We start from the raw sequence: 20,547 nt of genomic DNA, 5'->3' as shown, positions 1-20,547 counted from the left end.
GCAGAACTGCCTCCATTCCATAAACAAGGGAGAATGGAGTAGCTCCTGTGGATGTACGTACTGAAGTCCTATAACCATGGAGAGCGAAGGGTAGCATCTCATGCCAGTCTTTGAATGAGACAACCATCTTTTGTACTATCTTCTTGATATTCTTATTGGCTGCCTCGACCGCCCCATTCATCTTTGGTCGATATGGGGAAGAGTTATGGTGCTGAATTTTGAACTCTTTGCACAGTTCTTCCACCATCTTATTGTTCAAATTGGATCCATTATCAGTGATGATTTTGTCGGGAATACCGTATCTGCATATGATATTCTTTCTGATGAAGGATGTTACCACCTTTCGGGTCACATGAGCATACGATGCCGCTTCTACCCATTTGGTGAAATAGTCAATGGCCACAAGGATGAACCTATGTCCATTGGATGCCTTTGGTTCGATGGGTCCAATAACATCCATGCCCCATATTGCGAACGGCCATGGTGAAGCCAACACATTGAGTGGCGTTGGTGGGACATGAATGTTGTCGGCGTATGCTTGACACTTGTGGCATTTCCGGACGTATTGGTAACAATCCCTTTCAATGGTCGACCAATAATATCCTGCTCTGAGGATTTTCTTAGCCATTGCAGGCCCGGGAATATGGGTACCGAAAACCCCCTCATGTATTTCTTTGATTACATTTTGAGCTTCGACTCGGTCTATGCACCTCAACAAGACCGAGTCATAATTCTTTTTGTAGAGGGTTTCTCCAATCAACAGAAATCCCATGGCCCTTCTTCGGATATGCTTTTTATCATTATCGCTAGCCATATCAGGATATTCCCCTTTTGACAGATATTGTTTGATGTCATGGAACCATGGATGATCGTCAACAGCTTCATCTATCAGTAGGCAGAACGCTTGCTTATCGTGCCGCCGGATATTGATGATGGGCATTTCATGCTCCTTATCCAAGGCGAACATCGATGATAGTGTGGCAAGGGCGTCAGCGAACTGATTTTCCTCCCTTGGGATATATTCAAAGACGACATTTTGAAAGAATTGTATCAGGTCTTTGATATGCTCAACATATGGTATCAGCTTAGGATTTCGGACTTCCCATTCACCTCGCAGTTGGTGGATGACTAAAGCCGAATCTCCGAATACTTTGAGCTTTAGGATACCATTGTTGATTGCTGCTTGGATTCCTAACGCGCAAGCCTCGTATTCGGCCATGTTATTTGTACAGTCGAAGTTGAGTCTTGCCGTTAAGGGGATATGCTTTCCTTGTGGGGAGATTAATACTATTCCAATCCCCTGTCCAAGCATGTTGGAGGCTCCATCGAAATACATGGTCCACGTATCATCCTTAGGATCTTCATGTTGTAAATGCATTATATCCTCATCGGGGAAATCATCCTGAAGGGATTGATAGTCATTGGTCGGCCCGTGCGCTAGGTAATCAGCTAGGGTACTACCCTTGATGGCCTTTTGTGTGACATGTATGATGTCAAATTCTGATAATTGCACTTGCCATCGGGCAATCTTCCCAGTGATTATCGGTTTGTCGAACACGTACTTAATTGGGTCCATTTTGGAAACCAACCAAGTAGTATGCCTAATCATATACTGCCTGAGCCGTTGTGTTGCCCATGCTAACGCACAGCACGTCTTTTCTAGTGGCGTGTAGCGGGTTTCATAATCAAGGAACTTTTTGCTCAGGTAGTAGATGGCTTGTTCTTTCTTCTTTGTTTCATCTTGTTGTCCTAGCACAGCTCCCATGGACTCATCAAGCACCGTTAGATAGAGGATTAATGGTCTTCCCTCGACAGGTGGCACCAACACTGGTGGATTGGCCAAACACTGTTTGATCTTATCGAAAGCTTGTTGACAATTCTCATCCCAAACTTCGGAATGATTCTTGCGCAACAGCATGAATATTGGTTTGCACGTGTCAGTCAACTGTGCGATGAACCTTGCGACGTAGTTCACCCTGCCGAGGAATCCTCTAATTTCTTTCTCAGTTTTAGGAGGAGGCATTTCCATTATTGCCTTTACTTTATCGGGGTCCACCTCTATGCCTTTTTCACTGACGATAAACCCGAGAAGCTTACCTGACCGAACTTCGAAAGTACACTTAGCCGGGTTTAGCTTAAGCTGATACTTACGAAGCCGATTGAATAATTTTCTCAAATATTGGATGTGGTCCATCTCGTCTTTTGACTTTGCGATCATGTCATCCACGTATACTTCAATTTCTTTGTGGATCATATCGTGGAATAGCGTCACCATCGCTCGTTGGTAGGTGGCACCCGCATTTTTAAGTCCAAAAGGCATTACCCTGTAGCAGAAAGTGCCCCAGGGTGTAATGAAAGAAGTTTTCTCGCGGTCTTCTATATTCATCTTGATTTGATTATACCCCGAGTATCCATCCATAAAGGAATAGAGTGTGTTTGTGGCGGTGTGATCCACAAGTGTATCGATGTGGGGCAAGGGAAAATTGTCCTTTGGACTGGCACGATTCAAATCCCTATAATCAACACACACTCTAACTTTCCCATTCTTTTTGATGACTGGCACAATGTTAGCCAGCCATTCGGGATACTGGGATACAACCAAGAATCCCGCATCCAATTGTTTTTCTACCTCCTCCTTAATCTTTAAGGACCATTCGGGCTTGATTCGTCGAAGCTTTTGCTTAATGGGTCGAAACCCCTCTTTTAAGGGCAACTTGTGTTCGACAATGTTGGAGTCCAAACCGGGCATATCATGGTACGACCATGCAAATACGTCCTTGTATTCCCTCAATAATTGAATCAATTGTGTTTTTATTCCATCACTGATACGGGTCCCAATGTTGACCTCTTTCAATTCTTGATCCTGCCCTAAATTCACGGTCTCCAATTCTTCTTGATTCGGTTGGAGTAGACGAGCTTCTTGATCTAGCAGTCTTTGCAGATCCGGAGAGATGGTCTCCTCATCACTGTCCAACTCAACCCATTCACCCTCGGCTTTCGGATCCCGGTCAGAGCGAGCAATCACAGACATAATTATTTATTGGTTCTGTTTAGGTTTAGAGTTTATTAATATTAATGAGAGAGAGAGAATAGAACAAAATGAGAGAATAATGTGTGAAAAATGCCTCTTTATTGATATATGTATGTAAAACTGTACAAAACCCTTTATTTACATGAAAAGGTCCTCATGATCTCGGGTACTGATCATGAGTCCCTAAAAGAAAAAATGTGGAGGGGCCCTATCATGGCTTGCCCTTCTCTCTACTCCTGCTGCGGTAGAGGATTCTTGCTCACGTCGGGCGCCGTCGAATCGAAAGTGACCCACCCAGCATCGATAAGGTCTTGGACCTTATACTTGAGAGCTCTGCAATTCTCCGTTGAATGTCCCGGTGCCCCCGAATGGTATAGACATTTGTCTTGTGGATTGTACCAATCGGGGTAAGGTGGATTCACTTTCTTTGGTGGAATGTAAGCTATAAGACGCGCCTCCACTAGCTTCGGCAGGAGATCGCTATAAGTGGTCGGAAGTTTATCAAACTTCTTCACAGAGTTGTTTTGCGATTTGCCTGACTTCGAAGCGGAAGAAGATGGAGAAATGGTTATAGCGTTGACTCCTCCTTCTTTCTTCTTCCCGAAGGCCTTCTTAGCTTCATATGGTTGGGAAGGCTTAGCCAGCTTCCCACTTTTAAGTCCTTGTTCCACCCTTTCTCCAATGGTGATGATGTCCGAGAAGAGTGTCGTTGTGTTCCCTATCATTTTATCGTAATAGGGACCAGTCAACGAGTTGATGAATAAGGACACCGTCTCCTTATCCGACAGCGAGGGCTCTATCTGTGCCGCCAACTCCCTCCAACGTTGGGCGTACGCCTTGAAGGATTCATTGTTCTTTTTGCTCAAGGCTTGAAGATCAGACCTATCGGGTGTTAGGTCGATGTTGTATTTATAGCGCTTGAGAAAGGCGTCGGCCAACTGCCTCCATGTATGTACTAGATTTCCATCTAGCTGCATATACCAGTTGAGTGCAGTTTCAGCTAAGCTCTCTTGAAAGCAGTGGATCAAGAGCTTTTCATTTGTGGCATATGCAGCCATCTTGCGACAGTACATGGTGAGATGACTTTTGGGGCAAGTCGATCCCACATACTTTGGGAAATCCGGCACTTTAAATTTAGGAGGGAATTGAATGTCCCTCACTAAGCACATGTCGGCGGCATCTTTGATGTCAAAATCATGCCCCTCCATAGCCCTTAGCCGATCCTCGAGGGCGTGGAATTGTTCCTTTGATACTTCGGGCTCTTTAATCATAATTCCAGCCCCAAGGTGTACAGCGTGTGGAGGATCTTTTTCATGCTCTTCCTCCTCTCCCTCATGATGGGACCCATGATCACTGTGATGAGATTCATGGATGTTGTGATGACGCATGAGTTCCATCATTTGCGCCATTTGGTCTTTAAGTTGTGAAAGCTCGGTTGTGAGCTTTTTGTTTTGCTCCTCCAATGCTTCCATTTTCTTGATCTTCTTTGCGCGTGTGAGGACAGAGAGATGACCAGCCACTTTCTAAAAATGAATATTTAATCTAATTAATTTATGGAATGAATACGCTCTTGACATGAGCTTGATAACCCTCCATTTTTAAGGCGCTGCCTTTTTAAAACAGAGTGTTACCACCCTCCTTGACTTATGATCTCTCCTCAACGAAGAATCTCGATAATTATGGGTCACTTTTACTCATGTCAAGAGGTATTGGTGAACCTAAAATGCATGGTTTATGAGGATGCATGATATCTTTATTGGTAATGATGCACATGCTCCTCATTTTTATTATATTTTTACACATGGTCTTTCCTCTCATGTCATGGTTTTTTCATGCATGGGGATTATTCTTTAGACCTTATCACGAGGTTATTTATTAATGCACAAACAATGTCACATAACGAATGCACAAACAATTCACTCATCCACGAACAGTCACGAGCGAATCACGAGGTAGGGGTCTCCTGCAGAAAAGTGCATATTCAAGGAGGATCTAACTGTTCTCACTTGGTCAAAGGCCCCCAAGGTGCCCCCATTATAGGGACCCAATTCCTCTCATCGTAGGTCGATGGAAAGCTCCAACGCACCGTTGGACTCAAGTTCATGGTTATCACCTTGAGTGATGTTTTCCGACAACGGTCTACGGGCACCTATAGACCCATTCGACAACCGGCCGTACTAACATCCACTCCCTATGGTTAATCACTCATGCCCCCGGGTATAGAGGGAACTGTTGTGTGCAAAGGTTTGTGTACAGTTTGTATTTCAAACAATTGCGGAATTTAAACATACAACAGTTATTTAAAGCCACAAAATAAATCATATTATCATACAATCAAGGGGTAATGAAGTAATTTTTAACTATTATTTGTTAAAAACAATCTGTCACTAAATGGGACTGACTCTCGAAGCTTCCCCAGTGGAGTCGCCATCTGTCGCCACCGGCCCAAACGGGCCTCGGCGGTCGCGAAGACGGTCGAGCTCGCTTTTATTTTAGTTTTGAAAATGTATTGGATTATTAGAACGACTTGTTCTCAAACTGAGACCTTGTCGATCTTATCCAATTTATTTATTAAAATGTCTCACCAATCCATATTAATCCCAAGCGGGACCCTCCATGGATTAGTGGTTTTCGTAAAAGGAGGGTTCGTGGAGTCGCCACCAATGTTTTACTCAAAACATTGGAAAAAGGGATAAGGCAATTGATTTTATAAATCAACTTTGGCCATTACAACCAGAGTTGGGTAAGGGAGTCGGTTACGCGTGGGGAAGGTGTTAGCACCCCACAGCGCCCCTTTCGGGTTCCCTATGACAGATTATTTTCTAAAATAACAGCGTAAAATTACTAAATTACCCCTATTTATTATAAGCGATTATAAATTAACTATCTACATGATGACAGTTTAAATATGCACACAGAAAGCAGTAAAAGGAAGGATTTAAGAAGAAACCTCTTGAAGCGTGCTTTTATATATTGAGTAAAACTGGGAAGCTTTTTGGCGTTCCCTCGCTCTACAAGCTCGCTCGCTCCTTCCTAAAAACTTTTAACTATGGAAATCCGGAGGATTTCCCTTCGACTAGGTTCGATCCTCAAGCAAAATGGCTCGGGGCTCAAGAACTTTGTCGGATCAACTCTCCGAGTGATTTCTAGGGCAGAACACTGCTCAAAAACCCTAGAATACTCAAGGAGAGGGTTAAAACTATCTGAAAAAGTGTGGAATGACGTCCAATTGACGTCATATTTATAGGGAATAGGCGCAATACGGCCTACAGAAGCAATACGGCCGTATTGAGTTCAATACGGCCGTATTGAAATTCAGAAATTTCAATACGGCCGTATTAAGTTCAATACGGCTGTATTGAAGCTTCAATACGGCTGTATTGATTTCAGTACGGCCGTATTGAAGTTTCAGAAACTTCAATACGCCGTATTGAGTTCACTGCGGCCGTATTGAAGCTTCAATACGGCCGTATTAAGTTCAGTACGGCCGTATTGGGCTTCATTCCCTCCACTTCCTTATTTTGAGCTATTCTAAGACCTCTAGACCTACAGAGAACCCTCCTAGGGCCTTCCAGGAGTCCTTCTGGCTGATCTTCCTTCAGTCTTCGAGAGTCTTCAAGCTTTATTTCCGACCCGGACAATTTTAGGGGTCTACATTACCAAAGCCTATTATTCTGGACTAAACAATAACATTTGTCTTCTGAAATTTAATAAAAAGTAACTAAGTGTGCTATATAATCCTATCAGATGCAAACAATCATTGAAAAATGCGTTTATAGTATGTTAATGGAACAATTATTGATTCAAGATCTTGTGTATTTAATTTGTACAATTAATCAACTGTATATAATAACTCATTACTATTGTCCAACATATTATATTCATATGTTCTCATATAGTAAAACTCTAACAGTAATAATTATAAAAATTGAATGATAAAAAGGTTATAAATACCTTCAGTAAATCAGAAACCTTCTCAGTAATATATCTTTGTTCAATATTGACTCCCTCCTATGTTACTTATGAACATGAATGCACAGTATAACTTCATCAACACATTACACCTAAAAGTAAAACTTAATAAATTCTAGGAACAATATATATAAATTATTGCAACCAAAACTACATGCCTGGGTGGGTTCAAAACTATATACGGAATAAATAATACAAAAACACAATAACAAAACTCCAACAACTTAGGTACTCACCAATTCCAGTTTCTGAATTATCAAGATTCCCCTACTTTTGATCTAGAGACAAGCCAGATCCTACTTTTTCCTGAAACAGTTTTTAATAGGCAAACTGAAGTCAAGTCAAGGCAATACAACCAATAACTTAAAAAACCAAATCAAATATCACACCACTAACTGCAGACAATAACTTAAATAATAAATTGTGTTGCACAATTAAAGTGTTACCAAACATACAAACCAGGTGTCATCTAAAATAAAACATTCAGATGAACTTGGGGTTCCCGACAATAAAACATTGCACCCAATTGAAAATCTCACAAAAGAGTTTGATGATTAAAGCAGCTTCTTACCTCCTCAACGTGTTGGGCATCACCAAGCATGCTCCCGACAAGAACATTAAAAATCATTTCATATTCTAAATATAAAAGACCAAAAAGCACAAAATCATAAAATAAATTTCAAATTAAGTTTCCACATTCATACTTAACACCATTGAAAGTCAAAATTCTTGAGCACAAATTAAGTTTTCAAGTATAATTATAAAATGATCTTTTGTGCAACAAACCTTTCTCTAACAGCTCCACCAGATAATACACCTCCATAGGCCCGGTTTACTGTCCTGCGGTTCCTAGGCAATCTGGACCTCTTGTATTCAGCAGGTCTCAAGTGTGGGATTTGCAGATTATGTAAGGATTAGAAAATCATGATAGGAGAAGAATGCTGCTCACACTACTTAGGACATGTTCCGATAAACAGCTTAATTAAATACCAAAGGCAAATTTAGGTAAACAGCTTCATTAAACACTTATTAAAACATGCATTTGGTAAAACTTATTTACAGTTTCATTGAGTTTATCTTGCAACGGAAGCACTATAAAAGTTCAAAAGCTTCTTTTAGTTTGTTTTACTTAGCTCTCCAAAATAGCTTACAAAAACAATATAACTTTCTTCCCTCATTGATTAAAGGTACAAATTACACACATAAGCACTTCTTCAATAAGTGCTTAATTAAGTTGTTTACACGTAAGTGTTTACCATGTACACATTTGAATAAATAGTTACTATAATGGAAGAGGAATTATAGCAAAACTACTTTCATATACATTGTAAGTGGTTTTCATGTTATTCAAAAGATTGGAATAAGTTGAAACAAAATTTGTATACATCATAAGCTATTATTATTAATTGTCCCAAGCCTAAACAAAATGTAAATAAGTTCTCCCAAACATCATTATTCAATATGTTCATATTAAGTGAAAGCTTACTCATAAGCTTGGCCAGGAGCTTACAACAATAAGCCATAATCAAAACTCGTTCCAATCAGATAACTGATATAAATCATTTCAAAAAAGTGTTCACCGCATTACACATAACTCATTAACATTCAAAATCTGAATTCGGTTATCTAAGAATTAAGGCTACCAAAAAACACCCAAAGGACTTGAAAATTATAGCATCCAAAACACCTCCTTAAAATGTCCATACCAACACCCATTCCAATCAGATAACTGAGAAAAATCATTAAGAAAAGCAGCTCAATCTCATTCCCACAACCTGTCCTCAATAGATACATACCCGTCACAAAAAACATAATCAATTAGGCACTGAACCAAAATTGAAGGGAAAAAAATAAGAATCATCCAGAAATTTTCCATCTCAACAATTTCACAAGACACAAGATAGACAAATTTCCCCAGAGTACAAAGCATGCCTATCAGATACATTCAGTAATTTTATAAATACCCAGATCTCTAAGTATACCAATTTTCATATATACAAATTAGATTCTTCACAACAAATCACTGATCCTTAGTATTCAAAGGCAATATGAAAAAGAAGACAAAATAAATAAAAAAAATATACATACCCCTTGGATCCTCTTTCAAGTGACAGGGCATTTGGGTCCGCTTGCCCTCTTCTTAGTGGTCTGGTACACCAACTTCCCACCTGAGACATACCCATTTGCAAAGGTCAGTTAAGCCACCAAACAACATTAACAAAATCAGATTTTGACAACAACCGAAGGAGCATAATTGAGATCAGGAGAAAAACACACAGTTGGGGAAAAACAAAACATAAAAAAATTGAAAGAAAAAGCATACCAGGGGTCTTAACAACCCGGTGTTGGTTCAATTTGGTAGCATAGCTATGGCGCTTCCGGTAAGTGAACCTCTGAACCATCGTTGTTGTTGACGAAAGCAAATGCTCAAACATTAACGAGAAAACACGAGCAAGAAAGTAAAAAGCAAAGGAGCATGCACGTCAAGCCAGAAAGAGAATGGAGTAGAAAGGAGGAAGAGAATAGAGAAATGGAATTGAAAACCTAACCTGGGCGGCGAACTCTTAAATTTTTGGGGAGACAGAGCGAAATGTAAGGCGCGGGGGTTTTTTTTTTATCTCGTGAGAAAATTAAACAGGGCGAAGAGACAAGGAAAAAAAAAAGGAAAATTACAAAGGGGAATAGATGTCCTCCCCTACTACTTGACCATAGTGTATGAGCAAAGAGGAAACAAATTGTGAAGGGGTGACACCGTTCGCTAAAGACCTAACAGATCCCACCAGATTGCGCGTGAGATAGATAGGGGTTTTGTTTGGAATTGAAATTTGAAACGCATTGCCTTATGGGATTTGAATTTTCATGAAAATGGGGAAAATTGAACAGCGGGATAGTTTCCTGCTTAAGATATTTCTATTTATCAAATTCATTTTTTTATATAAAATAACATAAATATAAATTGTCATTTCAATAATTTCTAAATTCATTTTTAAAAATTTAAATATATAATCATATTTTATTATAAATTCAATTTTAAAATTAGCCTAATTTTGAATTTTGAAATTTATATAATTTTTATGGGTTTTTTAATTACAAAAATTTAAATAACTAAATTTATGTTATTTTTACTATTTTATTTGGAAATTCAATTTCATTTGAGTTTTTTCCAAAAAAAAATTATAAAAAAAATCTACAATAAATTATTATGTTTAGTCTTTTTTTTAATCTAAATCATGTTTACTCATTTTTTAAAAAAATCAATTTAAATTTATTTATAACTTAACTAAAGATAAAAGAAATACAAAGGTTTTGATCTCCACTTTATTAAAAAATAACCTCCATGTAGTAGTTTTGTTGGTTATCCAATTTTACAGTTTTGTTGGTTTTTATAATAAAAATAAGACATAATTTAAAATAGATAAATTATTGACGGTTGAAAGAGGATGGAGCAAAGCAATTCTTGCATTTCAAAATCAAAGTGTTTAGGGTTTATTGAATATGCATTCCAATTCATCACAGTAGTAGTACTTTCCATTTTCATTCGAATTAAATCTTCGATATAAGGTTCCCAACCTCTCCATGTTCTTGTTAATCGAATTCATAACGACCATGTGTTACTGTCAAAGCCATGGTTGAGCCAAGTACTATGATATTGATAAAAATTGATTCACTAGAGTGTGGGATTGTTTCTCATAATTTGTTAGATATGACTCAATGAAGGGTTTCAAGATTTCTTGTTTTCTTACTTCTTTTCCTTCATTTAGAAACAATTAAAGTTAAAAAAATAATTAAAAACTTGTAAATTATCCTTGTCACTTTTAAATCTAAATTACATTAATTTATAAGTTTGTTTTTAAACATAAAAATAAAGAAATTAAAAGATATTATTTTATTAACATAAAATAAGAAACTTTTAATTTTTTAACTAAAAATTTACACTTTAAAATTATAAAATTATGAAATTAGAAAGATATTTTTCAATAAACAACTAAACTAAAAAATAAGAAATCAATAACTTAGAAAAATAAATTGACACTTCTAATTTCTTTACTTTAATTTATAATATTATTCATAAATTAATATCAATAATATTATCTACTATATTTATATTTTTGTAAAAGTATATTAATATATACTAAGTTATATTTATCAAATTATCAATTTATCTATAAATATACTAAAAATATTATTGATATTAATTTATTAGCAATATTAAATTATTAATAATATATAAATTTTATTTATTTAGTAATAATAAATATATATCATTTGTTACATTAATAAAAATTATAGTATATGTTAACTTAAATAAGCAAATAATTGTATAATTTTAAATTATTATATATATATATATATATATTAAAATTTTAAAATTATTAAATTTTTAATGGGAGAGATTCAAATTGCACAATTATGATTTTTGAGGGACTATAATTGTTCAATTAAAAATTAAACGACTAAAATTGCACAATTACAATCCTTTAGGAACTAAAATTATCCAATTAATATCTTAGGGATCAAAATTGCACAATTACAATACTTGAGGGATCAAAAATGTAATTAAGCCAAAATTAAATTAATATTCTTTTTTTTTTTAATTTCACAAGTTTTTTTTTAAATATTTTTAATGAATGTCTTAGTTTCTTATTTTGTTCAAAATTGACAATTTTTTATTTAATTAAATGAATTTCATAATTTTTTCAGTCCTTTAATGAAATGAAATATTTTTAATTTTATTATTTTTTTAAAAAAATTTAACATATTTTCTTTAATTATGCATACTTCTTAAATATAAAAGTTTCATAAATAAAATTTAATATTTTGAGAGGGAACAATTTGTCACAAATTTTTCACAAAATATTTTAACCTATTTGTGACGGAATTTTGAGAGGGAACAATCCGTCACTAAATTTTTTCATTTTAGTGACGAAATTTGTGACAGATTTTTTAGAGACGAAGTTCATTCCGTCACAAAATCTGTCACAAACATTTTTTTTATTTAGCGATGAAATTTGTGACGGATTTTTAGAGACGAAAATTTTTCCGTCACAAAATCCGTCACAATTTTTTTTTTTTTGATTCAGTGACGAAATTTGTGACGGATTTTTAGAGACGGAATATATTCCGTCACAAAATCCGTCACAAAAGTCAATAAATTCTAGTCTGTTACAAAACTTAAAATTCCCTCACAAAATGCGTCACTATTAGCGATGCTATTTTTTCCGTCACAAAATTCGTCACAAATATTAATTTTTCTAGTAGTGAGTTCAGCTCACCACCCTCAAACTGATGGTCAGACTGAGAGGACTATTCAATCTTTAGAGGATTTGCTTAGAGCCTGTGTGTTGGACCAAGGGGGTAGTTGGGATAGTCTTTTACCTTTGATAAGTTTACCTAAAATAATAGTTACCACTGTAGTATAGGTATGGCACCTTATGAAGCCTTGTATGGTAGGAGATGTTGGACCCCTTTGTGTTGGTGCGAGCCTCGTGATAATGCTATTTTAGGACCTGAGATTGTGCAACAAACCACTGATAAGGTTAGATTGATACAAGAGAGAATGAGAACAGCTCAGAGTAGACAGAAAAGTTATGCTGACAGGAGAAGGAAGGACCTGGAATTTCAAGAAGGTGACCATGTGTTCTTGAAAGTCACTCCGTGGACTGGGGTTGGTAGGGCATTGAAATCCAGAAAACTTACTCCTCGATTTATTGGTCCTTTCCAAATTCTAAAACGAGTCGGTAGTGTTGCCTACCAAATTGCTTTGCCTCCTAATCTGTCAAATCTCCATGATGTTCTCCACATTTCCCAACTTCGGAAATAATCCATGATCCTTCGCATGTGATTGAGTCGGATCATCTTGAGGTTAAGGAGAACCTAACTGTAGAAGCTACCCCAGTGAGAGTCGAGGATCGAATGGTGAAGCAACTTAGGGGTAAGGAAATTCCTTTGGTGAAAGTTATTTGCGGAGGAGCTACACCTGAAAGTGCTACTTGGGAGTTAGAGGAGAAGATGAAAGCTTCATATCCATTTTTATTTGCTTCAGGTAATTTCGAGGACGAAATTTCTTAAAGGATGGGAGAATTGTAACACCCCAGTTTTTATTTCACTTTTTATTTATTTATTTTAATTGAGGGTATTTTGGTAATTTTATAAAGGTGATAGGGGTGATTCATTAGCTTGGAACGGGCTGTTCCGGAATTGGAACGGGCCGTTCCAAACTACCAAAAGGTATGTGATTTAGTAGCTTGGAACGGGCTGTTCCGGATTTGGAACGGACTGTTCCAAACTACCAAATTGTATGTGAGGCAATAGCCCAGAACGCGCCGTTCTCAAGATGGAACGGGCCGTTCCAGACTATTAAATATGCCATTAACCCTAAATGGGAACGGGCTTGGAACGGGGTGTTCCCAAAATTATGGTCGTTGGGTGTAATTAATGCACACCAAAACGGGCCGTTCTGGTTTTGGAACGGGCCGTTCTGGATGTGATTTTTAGCCATGGTTTAAGGGTCCAGAACGGGCCGTTTCGGATTTGGAATGGGCTGTTCCGGCACAGAATGCCTATATATAGAGCTGTTTGCCACTCCCAAAAAGCACACCTTTCATTTCTGATTTCTTTTCTTCTGCTCTCTCTCTTCTTTCCTCTACTTTCTACTTCAGACCGAGGGGAACCCAGCGAGGGAGATCAACCAGATCTAGTGTAGATATTCAACTTTTACATATCTAGATTCAGCTTCTTCATATCCAGTTACGGGGGAAAAGGGAATTATTTATATGTAGAGTTACATGAGAAAATTGGGTAGAGGAGAACCCTAATTTTATAATTATTTCTGTTTGAAGAATTATTGGTCTTATTTGATTATGTATGTATTTAGGAACATGGATATATGATTAATTGGTAAAAATGATGCTCTAGGAGAGAAAACGAAATTATAGAAAAGTGCCTATAAGTTAGGTTGTGAAAAGTTGGATGATTTCTGTTTGAGGAATGGATGATCCCATTAGATTTTGTATGTGATGAGGATTATAAATATTCCAATAATTTGTAAGAATGATGATCTGGGAGAGAGAACGAAATTATAGAAAAGTGCTTGTAAGCTAAGTTTTGGAAAAATTAGAATATTTCTGCTTGAGAAATTAATGATCCCATTAGATTTTGTATGTGTTGAGGATTAGAAATACATATTTAATTTGTAAGAATGATGACCTGAGAGGTAGAACGAAACTGTAGAAAAGTGTCTGCGAGTTAGGTTTTGGAATAATTGGGAATTTTATCGTTTATGTTAAGCTTGTATTAAAATTGATTATTATATTAATTTATGAATCTTATTGCTATATTACTTGATAAAAATTGATGACTTAGATGTGAATTGCTTGAGATGTGCGTATGGAATTGAATTATGAGATGTTGTGTGGAATGTGAATGAGATGTGATTGTGGTTCTTCACACCTATGACCAAGGGTGAGCACGGCCCGAGATTGTTACGTGAGTATCGTGACCTTGGTTAACATGTCAGGGGTGAGCACGACCCTAGGCTAGGGGTAACGTGACCTTGGCACAGTGTTATATCAGGGGTGAGCACGACTCTGGATTGTTACGTGGGTATTGTGACCTTGGTTAACATGTCAGGGGTGAGCACGGCCCTGGGATAGGGATAACGTGACTTTGGCACAATGTTATATCAGGGGTGAGCACGGCCTGAGATTGTTAAATGGGTATCGTGACCTTGGTTAACATGTCAAGGGTGAGCACGGCCCTGGGATAGGGATAACGTGACCTTGGCACAGTGTTATATCAGGGGTGAGCACGACCTGAGATTGTTAAATGGGTAGCGTGACCTTGGCATAGTGTGAAGTGCAAGATTTGTGATGATTTGGGTGATTGAGAATTATGACGTGATGATGATGCATGATTGATTGAAATACGATATGTTGAAATATTTATGAATATTATATAATGAGATAATATGTTGTGTTTTCTTATGTGCTATATATATAGATATTTTCTTTTCTCACCGTGCGATTTGTGGATATTTTAGGTGAGGAAGATCCGGCTACGAGTGGCATCTAGAATGCCAACGGTTGAGTTGTGGGTATGCTCTGATATTGTGACATCGGGGTAGAGGATTTTCTTTAGGACATAGATTTTTATATGAAATTGGAATTGTAAATATTATTTTTGAAAACAATTTGTAAACTCTTGCCTTTCATTTTTATTATTGTGATTATTGAAGAATAATTTTGAAGATTCTCATGTGAACCCTTTTTACCGAAATTGAAGAAAAAAATATTATTAAGTTTTCATTATTACAATATATGTGTTAGGGTAGTAAGGGTGTCACAAAACCTCTTTGCAATTAGACTATTTTCTTAACCACACCTTTAGGTATCTTGAAACGAGAAAGATAATACAGAGGTAGTGCCAACAAGACAAAATTAAATAGACAGATTCTCCCAACCATGCATATTCCACCCAATCTAGCTTTTTTTCTATTTTTTTTCTATGACCAATTTCCATGTGTCCTTCCTCCTCGGATTAACCCTTATTTGAATTTCTAGATACAAGAATGGTAAAGCCATTAGTTTACAATTCAAGATACTAGTAACAACTTTTCCAAGTCTTCTCTTTCAACTCCAATTACCCTAAATTTTCTCTCGAAGAAGTTAACTTTTAGGTCGGACGCGAGTTCAAAGCAATGCACTAGGAACTTAATGATATTCACATTGTTATGGTTGGCCTCACCCAAAAAAACTATATCATCAGCATATTGTAGGAGACAAACCTCAACCTAATTTTTTCCCACCTTGTATCCAAATAGATTCTTCTCTATGGCCATCATCATTATTCCGCTTAGACCTTATGCCACAACAACAAAAAGAAAAGGGGCAAATAGGTCCCCCTTGTCTAAGATATCCTTTTGCAAATCAAATTCTGCCATTAGACTACCATTAACAAGCACAAAGACAAATCAATAATCAAGCATTCATACATCAAATGCCTCTATTGTTTTCAAAAACCTAGTCTATGAAGCATGTATAGTAGGAAATCTCATGAAACAAAATAATACACTTTTCCATAGTCCACCTTAAAAAATATGCATTTCCTTTTTCCTCTTTTCACCTCATCCAAAGCCTCATTCATAGCCAAAACATAGTGTAACAAATTCCTACCACTCAAGAAATCACTCTATGATTGATCAATAATACTTGGAATGACCTTTTTTAGTCTATGACAAAATTTTAGCTAGGATCTTATAGATGCATCCCACTAGTGATGTTGCCCTAAAGTCATTCAACCCCACAGGAACCATTACTTTTGGTACCGAAGTTATGAATGAGGAATATTGCATCATCTTGATAATTTCCCATTTACAAAAAAAGTAGTTCATGCACCTTATTTTGTCTTTTTTTACTAAGTCCCAAAATGATTTTATAAAATTGAAATTTTAGCCATTTAACCCCTATCACATTCCCAAACAACTTCTTGGATCTCCGTTTCAACAAATTGTGAAATGAGAACATTGTTTTGGGTTAGTGTAGTCATTGGAAATAAATCCCATCTAGCCTAGGTCTTTGCCACTTATCCTCTTGAAATCTTTGTTCAAAAAATTTGCTTGACTTCTTCCTTTGCCTATCTTGGATCATCTACCCAAGTTCCTGCAACGTTCAAACCCTTAAGCTACTCTTCCTATATTTCCAATAATTACAATATGGAAATACTTGATGTTAGAATCACCCTCCAAAAGCCATCTTATCCTAGGTTTTTGTCTTAATATGGACTCATTCCTCAATGTCAACTGCCAAAATTGTACTTATGTATCCCTTATAGCCAGCTGTTCCTCCTCTAATAATTGTCCCCTTTCCTCCTTCCTATCAACATCACTTATTTTTTTTCTTTACTATTTTGAGTTATGACCGAATATAGTCGACAAACTATCCAGCATTCTAGAGTTTCATTTTGTTCCTTCATTCTCTTTAATTTTTCCTTGAGTACAAACGCACCTAGCCTTGCACCTGACCCTCTTTCCATGAATTTTCAACTAATTGCCTAATATTTTTATTTTGTAACCAATAGTTGAGCAACCAGAACGTATTCGGTCCCCAATCTACTAATAATTTTTTAGTAGAATGGGGCAATGGTTCGAGATATTTCTCTCCAGAATATGTTGGGGGATCATCCTAGCCACATTGTTAGCCATTCCCTAGAAATTAAAAATCCATCCAACTTACTTCTCTAGTTCTATTAGGTTGAAACCAGGTGAAGGGCATCCCCAATGATGGGACATTTTCTAGTTCCATATCAGATATGAACTGATTAAATTCTCATGTATCAACCTTCCCTACTTCAGATCTTGACTCACCTTGTCTCTCGCACCTCTTTCTAGTACTACTGAAATCTCCTACCACACACCCCATACAATTATTATTGTTTGCTTTTTTCTTCCTCAATTCAATCGACATCCTCAATTTTTTGGTTAGACTACAAGATGCATACACATCGACAATGGTTACTTGTATACCTTTCTCCTTCCACATACCTACCACCCCTACATATCCATCCCCTTCAAAATATATTCATCATGTCAAACACTGAGTTATTCTAAATGCACAAGAGTTACCAACTAAATTATTTGCAGGTTAAGTCACCAAATCAAAATCACTATCACCCCATAGTGATTGAGCTACTTGCCGACTAATATCCTCTTTCTTTGTCTCCTGTATACATAGAAATTGCGCTTCCTCTCTATTAACCAGATTCCTGATGTACCTCAACTTCACCTTCCCCCAACCCTTTTATATTAAATGACACTATCTTCATAAATTACACTTTAGTACTCCCTCTCTTTCATTGAGTTTCTCATTCGCTTACTAATTCCTCTTTTTTAGCACCTAACAGTATCTCCATAATTTATTTTTCATTCCCTCCATGTGTTACCCCCAATGACAAGGCCATCTCCCACAATTTTGTTTACTTCCTTACCCTGATTTTGCAACCAGAATATAATCGAAGAGATAATAGAGCAGGCCATATTAAGTCAAATGGTTTCAAGGACTACAAATTTTAAGTTTTCTCTTTTGATTATGTTCAAAGCTTGGCTTTGCCATATTGAAATTATGCTATCCTACATTTGCTTACTTTTATGTTAAATAACGTTAGTGGTTTTAGGACCTTGCAATTTAATGTAAGTGGTTCCTCAGTTTGTTTAATTTGTTGGATTATCCTACTTATTGTATTGCTAATAATTGGATTTCCTTGGATTCTATCATATTTATAATAGTAAACTAGTACATGATCTTCTTTAAAAGAAATTGATTATCTCTTTTAAACATTTTATTCTTGGGTTGGTTTTCTAAAAGTTTTAATCATAATGCGAAAAAAAAAACAAAAGTTATTTTGAATTTTCACTTAACAATAATGTCATTTGTTCTATAATTTCCTTGTATACATGATATATCATAATAATGACTGACTTGTGTTATTTTGATTACATTGCATTTGTTGAGATCTAATGCTTCTTAATAAAATGAAGTCGGTTGTGCTGTCATAAATTCTTATAATAGGCCGTTGACTTAGAATATGCATAACTTGAACTAGAAAGTCGGTTGTGGTTTTGAAGCTGATAAATGATTATTTCTAAGCAACACTTTTCATATCTTGGAGCCTAATAGTCTACAGATTGCTCAAAATGCACCGAAAGCCATATCCATCTTTTCCTTGCCTTTTGCCTAGGAAATTCTTATTCCTACAATCCTAAGCTTGTTAGAAAGCTAATGCATTTAAGAGAGGCCACCCAAAAATTCCCTTAAAAACTTTTGTATAGTTTTTTTACATGCAAAACAACTATTTTCATTTTTATATATATATATATATATATATATATATATATATATATATATATATATATAATGAAGAATGATCCATTTACTCCAACTTATTTCATTAAATAACACATGTTTTACATCAAATTTCAATGATCCAACCATTGAATTTAAAGTTCTTAATGGATAAATCAAATCTACAAAATTTTAAAAAAAATTAAAAATTATTTGATACTTCACTTCATTAATTCAAATCAACGTATAAAATATTTTTATGATTACCCGTCAATTTGAATTAATGAAATGAAGTATTAAATGATTTTCAAATTTCTGAAAAATTTATAAACTTGATATATGTATTAAAAATCTTAAATTTAACAGTTGAATTGATGAAATTTAATGTAGAACATGCGTTATTGAATGGAGTAAGTTTAGATAAACTCTCCCAGAATAAATGAATCTCTCATATATATATATATATATATATATATTAATTGAATTTTCTTTCAAAATAATAAAAAGTACATCACAATTACACAATTAATTCATGCATGGATCACATTTGATCAAATATAAAACAAATGAATATATATTATATATATTATACCAATACCAATCGTTTAAATATGTATTCTTCGTGTGATTACAGCGTTTTCCCTTTTTTCTTTTTTGCTTTTTCTTTTTTCTCTATGTATAAGATTAGTTATGTAATGCATTCTCTAGTTATATTAATAAAAGAGGACCTTGTTTTTTATTTTTCAATTATTAGAGTAAAATGGTTTTTATGCAATACAAAGTTGATTTTTATATATAGCAGATGATTTTCATTTACAACATTTTCTCATTTGGTCAATCTTTATATTTTTATGCATTCTTTTGGGAAAATTGGTTGGTGATGTTATACCTGGGACCCATGGTCCATGTCCTGCATGAGATAGCATCTCAAGTTTTGTACATTAGAAATTGATGGAAATGGCTTGTAGGAGTGGTTGATGATCTCCTCCAAGCTTCATCTCCTTTGTCCAATCTTTTCTTGAGGTTGAGACTTGAATGCGAAATCAAGGAAGCAAGCATCAAAACTTGAGAAGCAACCAATGAGATTCAGTTTCTTCTTGAAGAAGAAGAAGAAGAGTTAGGAAATCAAGACCCAAAGGAAGGATTCCTTTGTGAAGGTTCCTAGAAGGGAGAGTGATTTCTCCGCAGTTTTAGGACCTTTGAGAGAGATAGAAATTCTGAAAATTCAATCTCATATATGTCAAAAGTGATTACAAAAGTTAGGGAAAGGTTTATATAAAGTAGGGAAACTTGTGGAACAAACTAGGCTAACTATATGGTTCAAGATGACCATAGTAATCGAAGCCGTATCTATTCAAATAAAAACAAGTAAATGTAGTACTACGAAGCTTTCCTAGGTCGTCTCCTAAGGACCAATCTTCTTTATCAAAGGTTCAAACACAAACATGTAATGGGGGGTTTGGTTCAGATTTATCAAAGTTTAAAATGCAATAAAATGCAAACTAGAATAGTAAGTCAAGTAGGTTGACTCCTTGTTAAGATTGCAACTCTCTTATCCATGGTTCACTACAGATTTCTTTGTCAACAACTTAATCCTCGTTCCATCCGAGTTAACCAACTAAGTGAAGATTAACTCAAGATTTCCCTACACGAATTAAGCAAACGTATACAACATTAAACTTCTCCAAAGGATTAAGCAAACTGTGGCAT

At 35.9% G+C, this 20,547-nt stretch overlaps 1 long non-coding RNA gene across 1 annotated transcript; it reads right to left on the bottom strand.

Annotated features, from left to right (window-relative positions):
- Positions 1 to 6,991: 6,991 nt before the first annotated feature.
- LOC145949237 (uncharacterized) lies at positions 6,992 to 9,417 on the bottom strand. The gene is made up of 3 exons (XR_014433152.1): positions 9,327 to 9,417; positions 7,240 to 9,171; positions 6,992 to 7,095 (listed from the first exon to the last, which is right to left on the bottom strand). It is a non-coding gene; the product is annotated as an uncharacterized LOC145949237 (long non-coding RNA).
- Positions 9,418 to 20,547: the final 11,130 nt, after the last annotated feature.

The sequence above is a fragment of the Cajanus cajan genome, chromosome 4 (assembly GCF_000230855.2).
Source record: "Cajanus cajan strain Asha chromosome 4, NIPB_CcT2T_4, whole genome shotgun sequence".
Classification (NCBI taxonomy): domain Eukaryota; kingdom Viridiplantae; phylum Streptophyta; class Magnoliopsida; order Fabales; family Fabaceae; genus Cajanus; species Cajanus cajan.
This window is presented reverse-complemented; position numbering and strand designations above follow the sequence as displayed.